Raw genomic sequence first — 12,381 nt, 5'->3', positions numbered from 1 at the left:
GCACAAGGATCGGACTTCAGAGCAGAGGCCCGTCGAAGCGGTCGCCAGCTTCTCTGATTCATCATAGGGCATTTCCTCCAAAAAGCAGGATTTGATAAGTCGGCCTGGTCCACAAGAATTTACTCCACAAAGCAATGGCTCCATGGTCTGTGTCTCGGGCGTGTCCTCTGGACCCGGAGGCTCCGGAATTCACTGCCACTCACGAATACAATGTTCACCTAAAAGAACTAGGTTATAACAACGATAAATATTTATATTCATGTTTTAGGGACCCAGAAAGGCAAACACAGATGAAGCTAGTTTTCTTTACCTCCTGCTCAACTTCAGTGTCGACTCAGCCCGGGCAAGGAGGGAGCAGTGAACTGACACACTGCACAACTCTAGAGGGCGCTGCTCGCATTGTCCGCAGTGCTGCCTTGCACGGCCAGAAGCGGCAGCCCTGCTAGAGGGTGTGGAAAGAGGGAAGCAATGGAAAAGGAAACTGGTATTTGTGGGGATGATTACTTGTTACGAGTTCATGTGTTATCGGCCGGTCAGTAGCATGATGGGAGCACAGGCTCGTCACTAGCCAAGTGACCGTGGACACCCCTTCACCTTTCTAAGCCTCAGTTACTCATCTCTAATTGGGTTATATGGTCTGTGTCACAATGTACTTTAAAAATACTTTATCTCAAACAGTGATTCAATATGTTCAGAAGTAATCTATATCCAAGGGATACCTAAGTAGTATTTGAAGCACCTTAATCGTGAACTCACCATCTAGGGTTGGTTGCAGAAGCACTTCAAAGTCTACACCAGAGGGTTTACTAATCAGCCTAAAATGTGTTAGAAATATATATTTTTTTCTTTTGGTCATTAAAATAAGCGTTGTTCAAGATAAGTGGTTGGCTAGAAAGATTGAAGGAGCTGGCCACGCTCGTATTACCAAGCTGCAAGAATTTGGACTGATGAGTAGGCAGTCCCTGCAGAACAGCCCCAACACCCCAAGTTTCACTGGTCCTCTGGCTCTGCTCTAGGGTACACTTGCCCCCTGACCTGTGAGCTGTGAAGCTGGCTGGTCCTGGAGGCAGCCATTTGTGCCAGGTACTCATCAGAGAGCTGTCCATCCCATGCATTGAGTGACTCATCACCACCCTTAGAAAATTGTATCAGCTCATTAAAAGGTGACATCCTTCACAGGGGTGGGGGGCTCTTTAATGTTTAATCGCACCCCCTTTCCATTTTGCTACAAAAGTCACTTCCTGCTTGCTGTATTGATTCAGCAGCAAACAAATCACAAGATTATGTCTCTTGTGCAATAGTTATTTCCATCTTAATGTGAGCACCATCCGTTTTCACAGTACCAGGTCATTGCAGACTGCCATGCCATGAGTGTTTCAGACATTGCAAATAAGAAAATGGAAAGTCACACATATTAGAGTTGCTGTATAAGCAAATAAATCACACGAGGAATAAGATTATTGGATGACCAATTAAATGAAAGGACTACCCAGGCATTGTTAGTAAGACAATTAATTGTAGGTTTCTGCTCATCTTCATACGCTTTGTTGCCTATTAAGATAATGAATCGATTCTCTAAGATTGGGTCTAAAAACATGTTTAATAAGACCCAGCTAGCAAAGGATCATTACTTTTATGACTTAGCAAAATGCATATTTTTACCAATCAATTTTGAAACAGGCTCTTCAAAGTTTAAAAGAAGGGAGTGTGTAACCTTTCACAGAGCACCAATTGAAATCAGACGTTTAAAGAAAAATCTCATTATAAAGAGAATAATTTTGGAAAACTAACACCCAAATCTTCCTTTGATTTGGAAAATGCCTTGAATAGAGATTTGTGATCTGGAGGATTTTCTCAGGGGATCTCAAACCCCAACAACTAGGGTGTAGACAAACCACAAATTACTACTTTCCAGTTTGAAGTTGAAGGTTTTTTTCTTTTTCCTTTTTCTTTTTCTTTTATGGTCTCCTCTTAAACTTCTCAAAAATGTGAAAAAGGGATAATAAAGTAGGCCCCTTTAATCCCAAGTGACTAAAAATATGGAAGGATAGGATCAAAATGGATAAAAATCATAAAGATATGCAAAGGAGAAACATAGGCTTCTTATGAAATTCAAAATTACTAATGTCTCCTTCTTGCCTAAGACATTAAAAGAAGACTTAAAAGAGACTCTTTAAGGATCAATTAAACAAGGCCCTATTTTAAACAACTTTTCTTTATGCCAGAGGTAGTATGGGCTAAAAATACAACCAGCTTCAGGAAGAGCTTAGATAAATCTCTGGGAACATATTTATGTGGCGTTATCGAGGAGAACTGAGAATGCCCAGAAGACATCCTTGGCTTTGATGCCCAATCCAGCCCTCGGACACCCAGGAGATTCAAAGTGACCTGCCCTGTTCTCCCAGGGGACACCTTCCCACCACACCAAGCATATTCTTCTACCCATCTGGCTCCCACACTCAGAAATACACAGGATGGCGACTTAATCATCTTTGGGTCCATTAAGTCTAGCAAAGTGTCTGATACGATGAAGTTGGGACCAACCTGAACACCGATATCACACATTTTCCCCCACAAAATGCCCCAAGATTTTTCCTGTGATCTCATTATTTTTCTTCCAAGTTGTCCCTAGAAAGCAGCTCAAGCTGTTCTTCCCCAAGGCAGAGCAGCTACACCCTGCAGTTCCTATGCCTGTTTCCATGATGTCATCGACTTTATTAGCATAGTGCCTCTATTCACAGAGGTAGCAAGGAGGGGAGATCAAAAGTTGGCTTTAAGGAATGTTCTTTCTTCTTCCCCATGTGCCACATCACTACCACCACCACACCCGCCCCCACCCCCCACTTCCCCGAATGCCTGTAGAGTGTTGTGGTTTTCATTGCACGCTCTGGAGACAGATTGTCTGAGCCGGAACCCTGGGTCCACCACATGCCCGCTCCATGACCTTGGGCCCGTTACTTAATGTTTCTGTGTCCACTATGCTTCATCAGTAAAAGGAGGATAATTATAGTGTCCATTTTACAAGGTTTGCAAGAATTAAATGAGATGACCCATATGGAGTGTTTAGTGTATTACTTGACCCACAGTAAGAGTTTAATAAGCATGTGACTGTCAGTATAGTCTAGGATGTGCTGCAGTAACAAAAGAGTCAGGATCTCAGCGGCTTAAATGAACGAAACCACTCATGCCACATGCTCATACAGGTAGACGTGGGTCTCTGTCCATCAAAGCCACTCAGGAAACTAGGATAAAGGTGCATCCATCTGTGTGTCATATCAGATGAAGGGAAAGAGAAAGTCGCACTGGCTCTTAAACATTCCACCGGAAGTGACACACATTATTTTTGCTCATATTTCAGTGGCCAAAGCAAGTTGCCACTTGCTTCCTTTGGCCCCACTGAGGAGGGAAGTACGATCCTACCATGTGCCTAAAAGTTAGGAGAACCAGAAATACGTGGTGAATGCTGTCACAGGCCACCACAGAGGGCTAGCTGATATCATGACGATGATGGCTCTTATGCAATGTGCCTTTAGGGTTCCACAAGCATAAACGTAAAATGTCCATGATGTAAAACAAAACAGGTAGGTTTTTGTGACTGAAATAACCCATCAGTTCTCTGTGCTAGCTAAGCATAGACTACAGCAACGCACATTTTCTCTGCCCACCACAGTTCTTCTTTCCAACTACGATTTTCTCTTATAATACATATTGTCAGTAGCCAATCATTTCTGAGCAGGCTTCATACAACGTTTCAGTCTGGTTACATGACAGATGGACAGAAAAGCTTCCAGAGAGAAGACGAAAACAAATTTCTCTCTTTTTCTTCCAAGGCTTAAGAAACAACGATACAGTCCTTAAGAAAAATAACCCCCAGGCCCTCGGTCCTGTCAACTAGTTTAATGTGAGGGCCTTTTTTTTTTCTTTTTTTTTTTAATCCTTTATGGAGGTGAGAGGTGCTTGAAGCAGAGAAGAGCTTTCCCCAGTTCTAAATGGTTTCCTAAATGTTTCCCCATGATTTACGTGGCAAATAACTAAAACACACAAGGAAGCTGGCAACTTCTCATTTGATCTTTCCTACAGAGAAGACGAAAAGAAAAGGCTGCTTGGAAGACTTCAGAGGCCACTAAACTGCTTTCTATTGATTTTATACTAAGATACTTTATCACTCTTGTTGCTTTAAAAAGAAATGCAATCTGTGTCAGGGTCTAAATAGACTATCCTAGGAAAATCAAGCCCCGTACTCCTACATGCGCAGATGTGAAGGATGTTTTATCAGCTTTGGCAAATCAACGCAGGGGAATTTTTTCAAGAAGCATCTTTCCTGCTGTAACAGGAAAGCATTGTTAACCGGAATCTCACTTCCTGAGATTACACCTTCCTGGATCTGGAATTCGCCTTAAAAAGCACCTTGTTCAGTCCCCTTGCTGTGCACCCAGGAGAATGAGGCTCAGAAATGTTGGGAACTTGCATATATTTACCAAGGGAGCTGGGGACAGAAGTCAAGCTCAACTCCAACTCTCTGACTCCCAGTGAGAAAATTACAGAATCTCAACATGGGCATAAATTTTAAACCCCTGTGAACCAAAATGTCAATAGGTTTGTCTTGATGTTACCAAGGAAAGGGTAGGATGATACTTTTTTTTTATTTCAGGATATTATGGGGGTACAAACATTTTGGTTACAAGTTATGACTTTGCATCACCCAAGGAATGATACTTTTTTTTCTTAACCTTCTCAATGAAAACTACCTTCAGCCTATTTCCTGCGAATCTTTGGAATACCATTTCTCCTGTTTTAAGAAATGCAATAAATAGAAATGCTAACATACAACTAGTAAATTATAGAGAGCTTTCATTTTATAAAACACTTATATATAAGGGAAGGCCTGAATTCTAGTCTTGTCTTTGTCATCAACTGGTTATGGATCCATGAAAAACTCAGTTAATCATTCCTGGTCTGGGTTAGTTCCCACACTTATTAGATGGAGGGGTTGGAATAGATCATCTTTAAAACTCCTTTAAACTGGAAATAGTTTGTGAATTGATTACATTAATCAAAACAAGTTTCCCTGATACATTTTTAAACTTTAAGTTAAGGTTTTTAAAATTTAAGATAATTCACATTTACAAAAAAGGCATAAAGGCATTCCACAATGACCATCCTCAAAGCCGCTACCAAAATTAAGATCTAAAGCATCTGGAGCACATTTGAAGCTCCTCTATAGCCCTTATCACCCAGATCACCCCTTTCTTTGCACATGACCCCAGGAAGTGACCTCTGCCCTGAATCTAGTGCTTCTCATCTCTATGCATGTCTTTATCATTTCATTTCAGCACACATGTGTATGTCCCTAAACAGCATGTAATTCTACTGTGCATATCTTGGATATATAAGTGGAAGGAGACTGTATGTCTCCTTCTGTGACTTCCTTCTTAGCTCCACATTCTATTCTAGAACCCATCCTTAGAGGCACATGGGCTGCGGTTCATTCATTCTCACTGTTGTAGATTATTTCATTGGATGAATATACCAAGTTACTTATATTAATATTATCTTGTTGATAGAAACCAGCTTGTTTCTTCTTTTTTGGTATTAAACAACCCAGCTATGAATATTCTTTCATTGTCTACAGTGCACATGTTAAAGTTCTCTAGGGCAGCAGTCCCCGACCTTTTTGGCACCAGGGACCAGTTTCACAGAAGACAATTTTTCCACGGACCCAGGGTAGGGGAGACAGTGGGGAAGGCGAGGCGGAGCTCAGGTGGTGATGTGAGCAATGGGGAGCGGCTGTAAATACAGATGAAGCTTCGCTCCACCTGCCACTCACCTTCTGCTGTGTGGCATCCACCTTTCTAAGTGCATGGAAGACAGTTTTTCCACCGACAGGGGTAGGATGGGGCAGCGGCGCTCTGTAGCCTGGTCCCTAACAGGCTAAGGACCAGTACTGGCCAATGGCCTGGGAGGTTGAGGACCACATCTCTAGGGCATTACACAGCAGTGGAATTGTTAAGTGTTAGGATGTTAGCTTCTTTTATCTTTATGCTATTGACTTTTGCCATCCATGAACATGATCAATTTCTCCATTGAAATCTAATTTTATGTCTTTGAATAATTTTATAATTTTATCCATAACTGGCTTATATACATTTTACTTAATTTATTCCTAAACACTTTAGTACTTTGGTTGCTATCATAAATGGTTGCCCATCTATACAAAGGCAATTAATTTTTGTATACTGATGTGATAAAAGAGCGTACATGCTGATTCCACGTATTAATTCCAATAATTTTCCGGTAGAGCCTCTGAAGTTTTCTATGTAGATAATCATATTATCACATCATTTTAGTTTCTGTCTTTCTAACCCTTTCACCTTGTGTTGGACAATGCTGGCTCCTTATCCAGTGTATCCTCTGTCCACCCCCTTCTTTCTCATTAGCAAAGTCCAGAATTATTTCCTCTGCATTGTGCCCAGCTGAAAATACTCAACCCACCAGTCTCCTTGCAGATGGGAGAGGGGAGATGCACGAGAAACAGTGCTGGCCAGTGGAACATGGGACAAAGTCTCTGGAGATGAAGGCCTTTCCCAAATAAAAGCCCAGGCTTTGTGGGGAGGAAGCTGCTGGGGCTCCCCTTCCCCACACCTGCTGCTCGGACATAAGATGGCATTGGCTGGAGGTTGCTTTGTGTTTGTTTCTCACCTTGAGGTTTCCTGGCCACGTGGGTAAGGTACCCAAACTTATGAACAGACAAACTATTGTTAGGAGTTCTCTGGGCCACCCTTTTTTTCATTCAGGACAAGGTGCTTGCTACTTCCCTTGGATAATGGATGATTTTCTCCCATGACCTATAACTCTTCAAGAATCCCAGCTTTATGATCATGGTATCTCCCCTGCCAATTAAGTAGGATTGCTTGAGCTCAGGAGTTCGAGACCAGCCTGAGGAAGAGCAACACCCCGTCGCTACAAAAAATAGAAAAATTAGCCAGGCATGGTGGTAAATGCTTTTAATACCACATACTCAGGAGGCTAAGGCAGGAGCATTGCTTAAGCCTAGGATTTGGAGGTTGCACTGAGCTATGATGATGCCACTGCACTCTAGCCCGGGTGACAGAGCAAGACCCTGTCTCAAAAAAAAAAAAAAAAAGAAACCCAACTTTGGGCAGTGGCCTAAATTCCATCTTCCCACCATGGTCAGGTCCAAGGCCTGTCTCCTGTCTCCATTAAAAGCCAAGCCTCTTGGATACTGAGATCGCCAACATCTTCAACAGCCACGGCCTCCGCCCCTGTTCACTACCCTGGCTTTCTGCTTCTTCTTTCTTTGGGGGCTTTGCAAATTTCGCTTACTTTTTTGCAAGCTCAACAAAGCATCTGAGAGGATATTTGTTACATTTTGTCCAACATTTCCAGATGTTTTGTAGTGGAAGAGTTTTCAGGTTGGAAATGGAAGTCCTTTCTGCTACTAGATTATGGTTCAGTGTACAAAATTCCTAGGTATGCTCACCTATTGTGGAGCACATCTATTACACAGAGGGGACCACTCTCATCCAACACATGTTTACTTAGCACCTGTTTGGGCCAGGCGCTGCCTAGGATCTGGGATACAGAGGTGAAAAAGGCAAACCAGTTCTCTACCCCCATGAAACTTACATGTAATAGGAAGACACACAATAAACAAGAAAACAAATAAGCAAGAAGATTTCAGAGAGGGATAAATGCTAGTAAGAAAAAAGACAGAGTAACGCAAAAGAGAATGGAATGGGGAAAAAAATATTAGCCAAAGACCATCAAAACATTTGGCCTGAGGAGCTATTGTTTGAGCTAAGTCTTCAGAGCAGGCAAATATTCACGAAATGGGGAGAAGCAGGGGGCTCCCTGGTCATGGGAACAGCTTGGGCAAAGGGCAGGAAAGGAGGTGGCCAGCTGTGGGACACGGGACCATGAGTTCTGAAATCTAACCATTTGGGTTAAGACTCTGGCTCTACCACTTACAAGCTCCATAGCTGTGGGCAGCTCCCAGATCTCTAGACTCCAGGCTCCACTGTCTTTATCCTATAGTGAGGGGGTCTGTACTCCCCCTTGACAATCAGCTTGGGACCCATCACCAAGCCAGTCAGTTTCCTCTAGCAAGGGGATTATGAGCGCCCTCGCCCGCAGGGCTCTGCTGTTAGTATGAATGACATCGTTATCACGAGGTGCTTGCCACATTCTCATTTCTAAATAAATTTGAGGCAATGTTAGGATCGTTATATGTCACTGGTGCATAAGATATTTGTGGGGAGAGACCAGTGTTCAGGCTGAGGAGGTTGGTGGGGGCCTCGCTGTGATGGGACATGGGAAGTCCTGCCCGCATTTCTCTTTCCCAGGCTGGAGTGCAGTGGTGTCATCGTAGCTCACTGCAGCCTCCAACTGCTGGACTCAACCGATCCTCCTGCCTCAGCCTCCCGAGTAGCTGGGACTACAGGCGTGTGCCATGACACCCAGCTACTTTCTCTATTTTTTGTAGAGACGAGGTCTTGCTTTTGCTTAGGCTGGTCTCAAACTCCTGGCCTCAAATGATCCTCCCACCTTGGCCTCTCAAAGTGCTGGGATTACAGGTGTGAGCCACCACACCCAGTCTCCTTCCCTCCCTCCCTCTCCCTTTCTCTCTCTCTCTCTCTCTCTCTCTCTCTCTCTCTCTCCCTCTCTCTCCCTCTCTCCCTCCCTCTCCCTCTCCCTCTCTCTCTCTCTCCCTCTCTCCCTCCCTCTCCCTCTCCCTCTCTCTCCCTCTCTCCCTCCCTCCCCTCTCCCCACTCCTGCTTGTCCAGACACAACCCTCAGGATCAGACTGAAATTCCTCAGCCAGGCAGAGCCCCAGCCCAGGGGGACGGTTGTTCCTTCCCACACCCGACCATTGAATCAGGAGCTCCCCTCTCCCCAGCCAGGATCCTGCCTCTGCGCTCACCAGCAACCTCCTCACCAGCACCATCCTCTCCCCTCCTCACTGGCAGTCCCCCCTCAATCCTTATAAAGCGTCCTACCCTCCTCCATCCTTTCCACTTTGTTCACACTTCTCTGCTCCCCAGAAATATTACTTTCTCCACCAAATGGGCTAGTTGTAAATTGAAATGCAAATCGATGAACATAAATCTGAATGTGCATTTACATTACACAGATTATGAATACGCCACCATTAGGCCCCATGGGTCTCCCCTCACCAGCCCTGCTACCCCTGGGCAGTCACTCTCCGACCCACCGCCCAGCCAGTGTTCACCACGCCCACATCCACACTGACACACACAGATCAACTTCTCCTGCACTTCTAACTCAGGTGGGAGGACACTGATGACGATGAGGATGATTGGCCTCCTCTTCCTTACCACGAGAAACAATTACCCATGTGCTGTTCCCCCTGTGAAACTTTGCACTGCTCTCTAGAACAGGAGGAATCAAATTAAACCCCTGTAGAGGATTTGGGGCATCTCTATTTATGCAGCTAGGCTCGGCACAAATCTAATATTCTGTAAAGATGCTAAGCTCTGCGCAATTTGTGTGCGCACGGCGCCTTGTTCAAAGGCACTCAATAAATATCCGCTGGCTGGTTGGTTACAAATAGCAAAGCACCACTATAGCAACTGTGTAGTATTATCTGCTCTGAGGGTTCATTGCTTTCTAGGTCAAGGCCTTCGATATGTTAATAGCGGCCTGGGTTGAGATATCGGTGAGTCAGCTGGTGGGGGCAGTTAGGTGGGGAGATTCGCAGGTCTGAGCCTTCTGCGCCTCCCAGCCTGATCCTCATGCTCAGACCCCAGCAGAAACAGCAACGCCCTTCACCAGTGGTGTGTAACCACAGGGTGGGTGATTACCGAAGGAGGGCACACAGGTATAATCCATCTGGGGATTAGGAAGAGAAGTAATGGCTACCTGGAATCCTTCTCATCCCTCCTTCACCCCATGGGATGAAAAAGCAGCCTGACATTGTGTGCTCCCCTCTGCTCATTACCGTCAGAAAACAATAAAGTGGGTCTCTCTCTCTCTCCTCTCTCTTCCCTTTTTCTTTCTTTCTTTTCTCTCTCTCTTTTCTTTAATGCCACCATTATATCTGAGTGTCCTTCACCAAGATTTCTAGGACTTGGTTCGAAGCTGAGAATCTGAATTATTCCTTTGGTGCCCCTAAAATATAATTTACCCCTTTAGAATACAAGGGGTTTAAAATATAAATGGCTTTATGCTTTCAGGCCAAGAAGAACAGGGTTTCTCAAAGCGGGCAGCGTCTCTCCCTTTGCCCACACCCTCTGGCCCCCTGTGAGCATATCTCTCGGGGTGAGATCCCAGGCAGTTTATTCTGGTTACAGGAAGATCTGCTCAGCAGAGCCTGCCTGCAGCTTGCCAGGCTCCGAGGACAGCGGCCCAGGCAGGAGGGCTGGGAGCTGCCTGCAGGGAGGAGGACAGGGATGGGATCCCCGCCCTCCGCACCGCTGCCTCCCCTTCCGGCAGCCAGCAGCTCTGATTTCCAACTGCAGAGTGTGCCAACCTGAAGCGGCAACTTGGGAGTTGCCAGGGAAACCACTCCCTGTGTTTTCTGGTGGAAACTGGGAGTTGGTGTATAGCAGCTGGGTCTAGGGGAGCCAGGGCTATGTTCAAAGGTGGGAGGGGTTCCCTCCTCCCATCACAAAAGCTGGAGGAGACGCTCCCCCCAGGAATGCCTCCATGCAAGTTGGGCATGAGAATTCCAAGGCAGATGGACTCAGGGGGCAGCTGGGCAAAAGAGCACAATAGTAATAATAAAATGCAGAGGAATTTCTCTTTATAAATTATTTACCATGAATAGGCAACAGCTTGATCATTTTCAAATACATTTTCAAATACATTATCTAATCTAATGCTCACTAGGGGTCACCAACTCACATGGTTCCAGGGCCAGTCCAGGAATGGAAATGAACAAACCCGCTGGTGTGAGACACTAAGGTTTGTGGGGACAGCAGTGTACTGCTATACTGGGTACCCGTGCCCCATCCAAGGGGAAACTGAGGCTCAGCCCCAACTGACTGTGCCCATCAGGACCACAAACCCCATCATAGAGATGACAAAACTGAGGCTCAGAGGCACACATGGCCTCTGGTTTTCCAAGACAAGCTGGAAATACAGATTTTTATATGCAATCTCCTGATTCTTAAATCTTGGTAACTAATTCAAAAGCATGTTCAATTTCATGCAAGTGAAACTCAACATGTCAGTGGGACAAGGTTGGTTCTTGGTCACCAATTTGTGACCTTAGCCTTAGAACTCTGAAGGAGAAGGTTTTTCAGATGGAAAAAACTCAGTCTGGAATGCATTTCAGCCAAGGCCTCCAGCTAGTGAAGGTGCCCCCTTGGCACTCAGCAGACAAGTTTATCTGGACAGTATCAATGATCTGAAACCCCCCTCCTGGGCTTGGAGTTCCCAAGTGCCACACCCTGGCACCACTGCCCATCTGGAACAGTGGCACTGGGTGGTTGTCAGGGGCTAGAACAGGGGCTGTCAGGCCCGGCAAACGTTAGATTCACCCCACAGAACTTTTTGAAATTACCAATCCTGGGCTTCACCTCTGGAAGATACGATCAGACTGGAGTAAGTCCCAGGCTAAAAACCCTTCCCCCATGATTCTAATGTGAACCAGGGATGGTCATCACCCAGCCAGCTCCTTGTCTAAGTGCCAAACCCAAGCTTCTGAGAATAAGAGAATGAAGAGTAATTAGAAACGAGGCTATTGGAGCCAGACATACCTGCCCCCGAGTTCTGTCACTGTCCCTCCCTAGCTAAGGAATCTTGGAGAAATCAATTCACCCCTTCGAGGCTCAGCGTCCTCATTTCTGTAACCCACGCAACTGGGTTATGTTTATAGAGATGTGTGGTATACAGTAAGCATTTAATAAAAGTCAGCCTTCAGCTAGTACCACCTCCACCAATAGTCACACAAATACAGAAGCAAAGAGCAGTGACTCTGGGAAGAGTTGGGGGCCTAAAGTGCACCCCTAGATCACCCGGCTCACACACCTAATGTCGGTGCACAGCTTGGTTCCAGGTTGCCTTGGGACCAGCACCCACATGGATTTAGCTGCTCCCTGATGGGAGGAACCATCCTCTCCTGGGGAACGTCTCAAAATCTCACTCTCTTTCCCTCTCCTTCAAGCCAAATCAAGAAGAATTTGGCAGGATAAGCAGACCCCACATACGTGTCCCCTTTGAAACTTTAAACAGCCAAGACCTCTCCCTACCCCAACATCATCATTCTCCAAATTCTTTTAATAGATATGATCTGGGGGAGACAGAGGCAATTTAGAAGAAAGCATCTTAGAAATATTAATCTGGTGCTTGAAGTCTCCATAAGCTCTGTGTATTGAGTTCACATTTTCATGAGAAGAT

The sequence above is a fragment of the Propithecus coquereli genome, unplaced genomic scaffold (genome assembly GCF_000956105.1).
Source record: "Propithecus coquereli isolate 6110/MARCELLA unplaced genomic scaffold, Pcoq_1.0 Scaffold77, whole genome shotgun sequence".
NCBI lineage: Eukaryota > Metazoa > Chordata > Mammalia > Primates > Indriidae > Propithecus > Propithecus coquereli.
The sequence above is the reverse complement of the archived record's forward strand: the minus strand, read 5'-3'. Positions refer to the sequence as shown.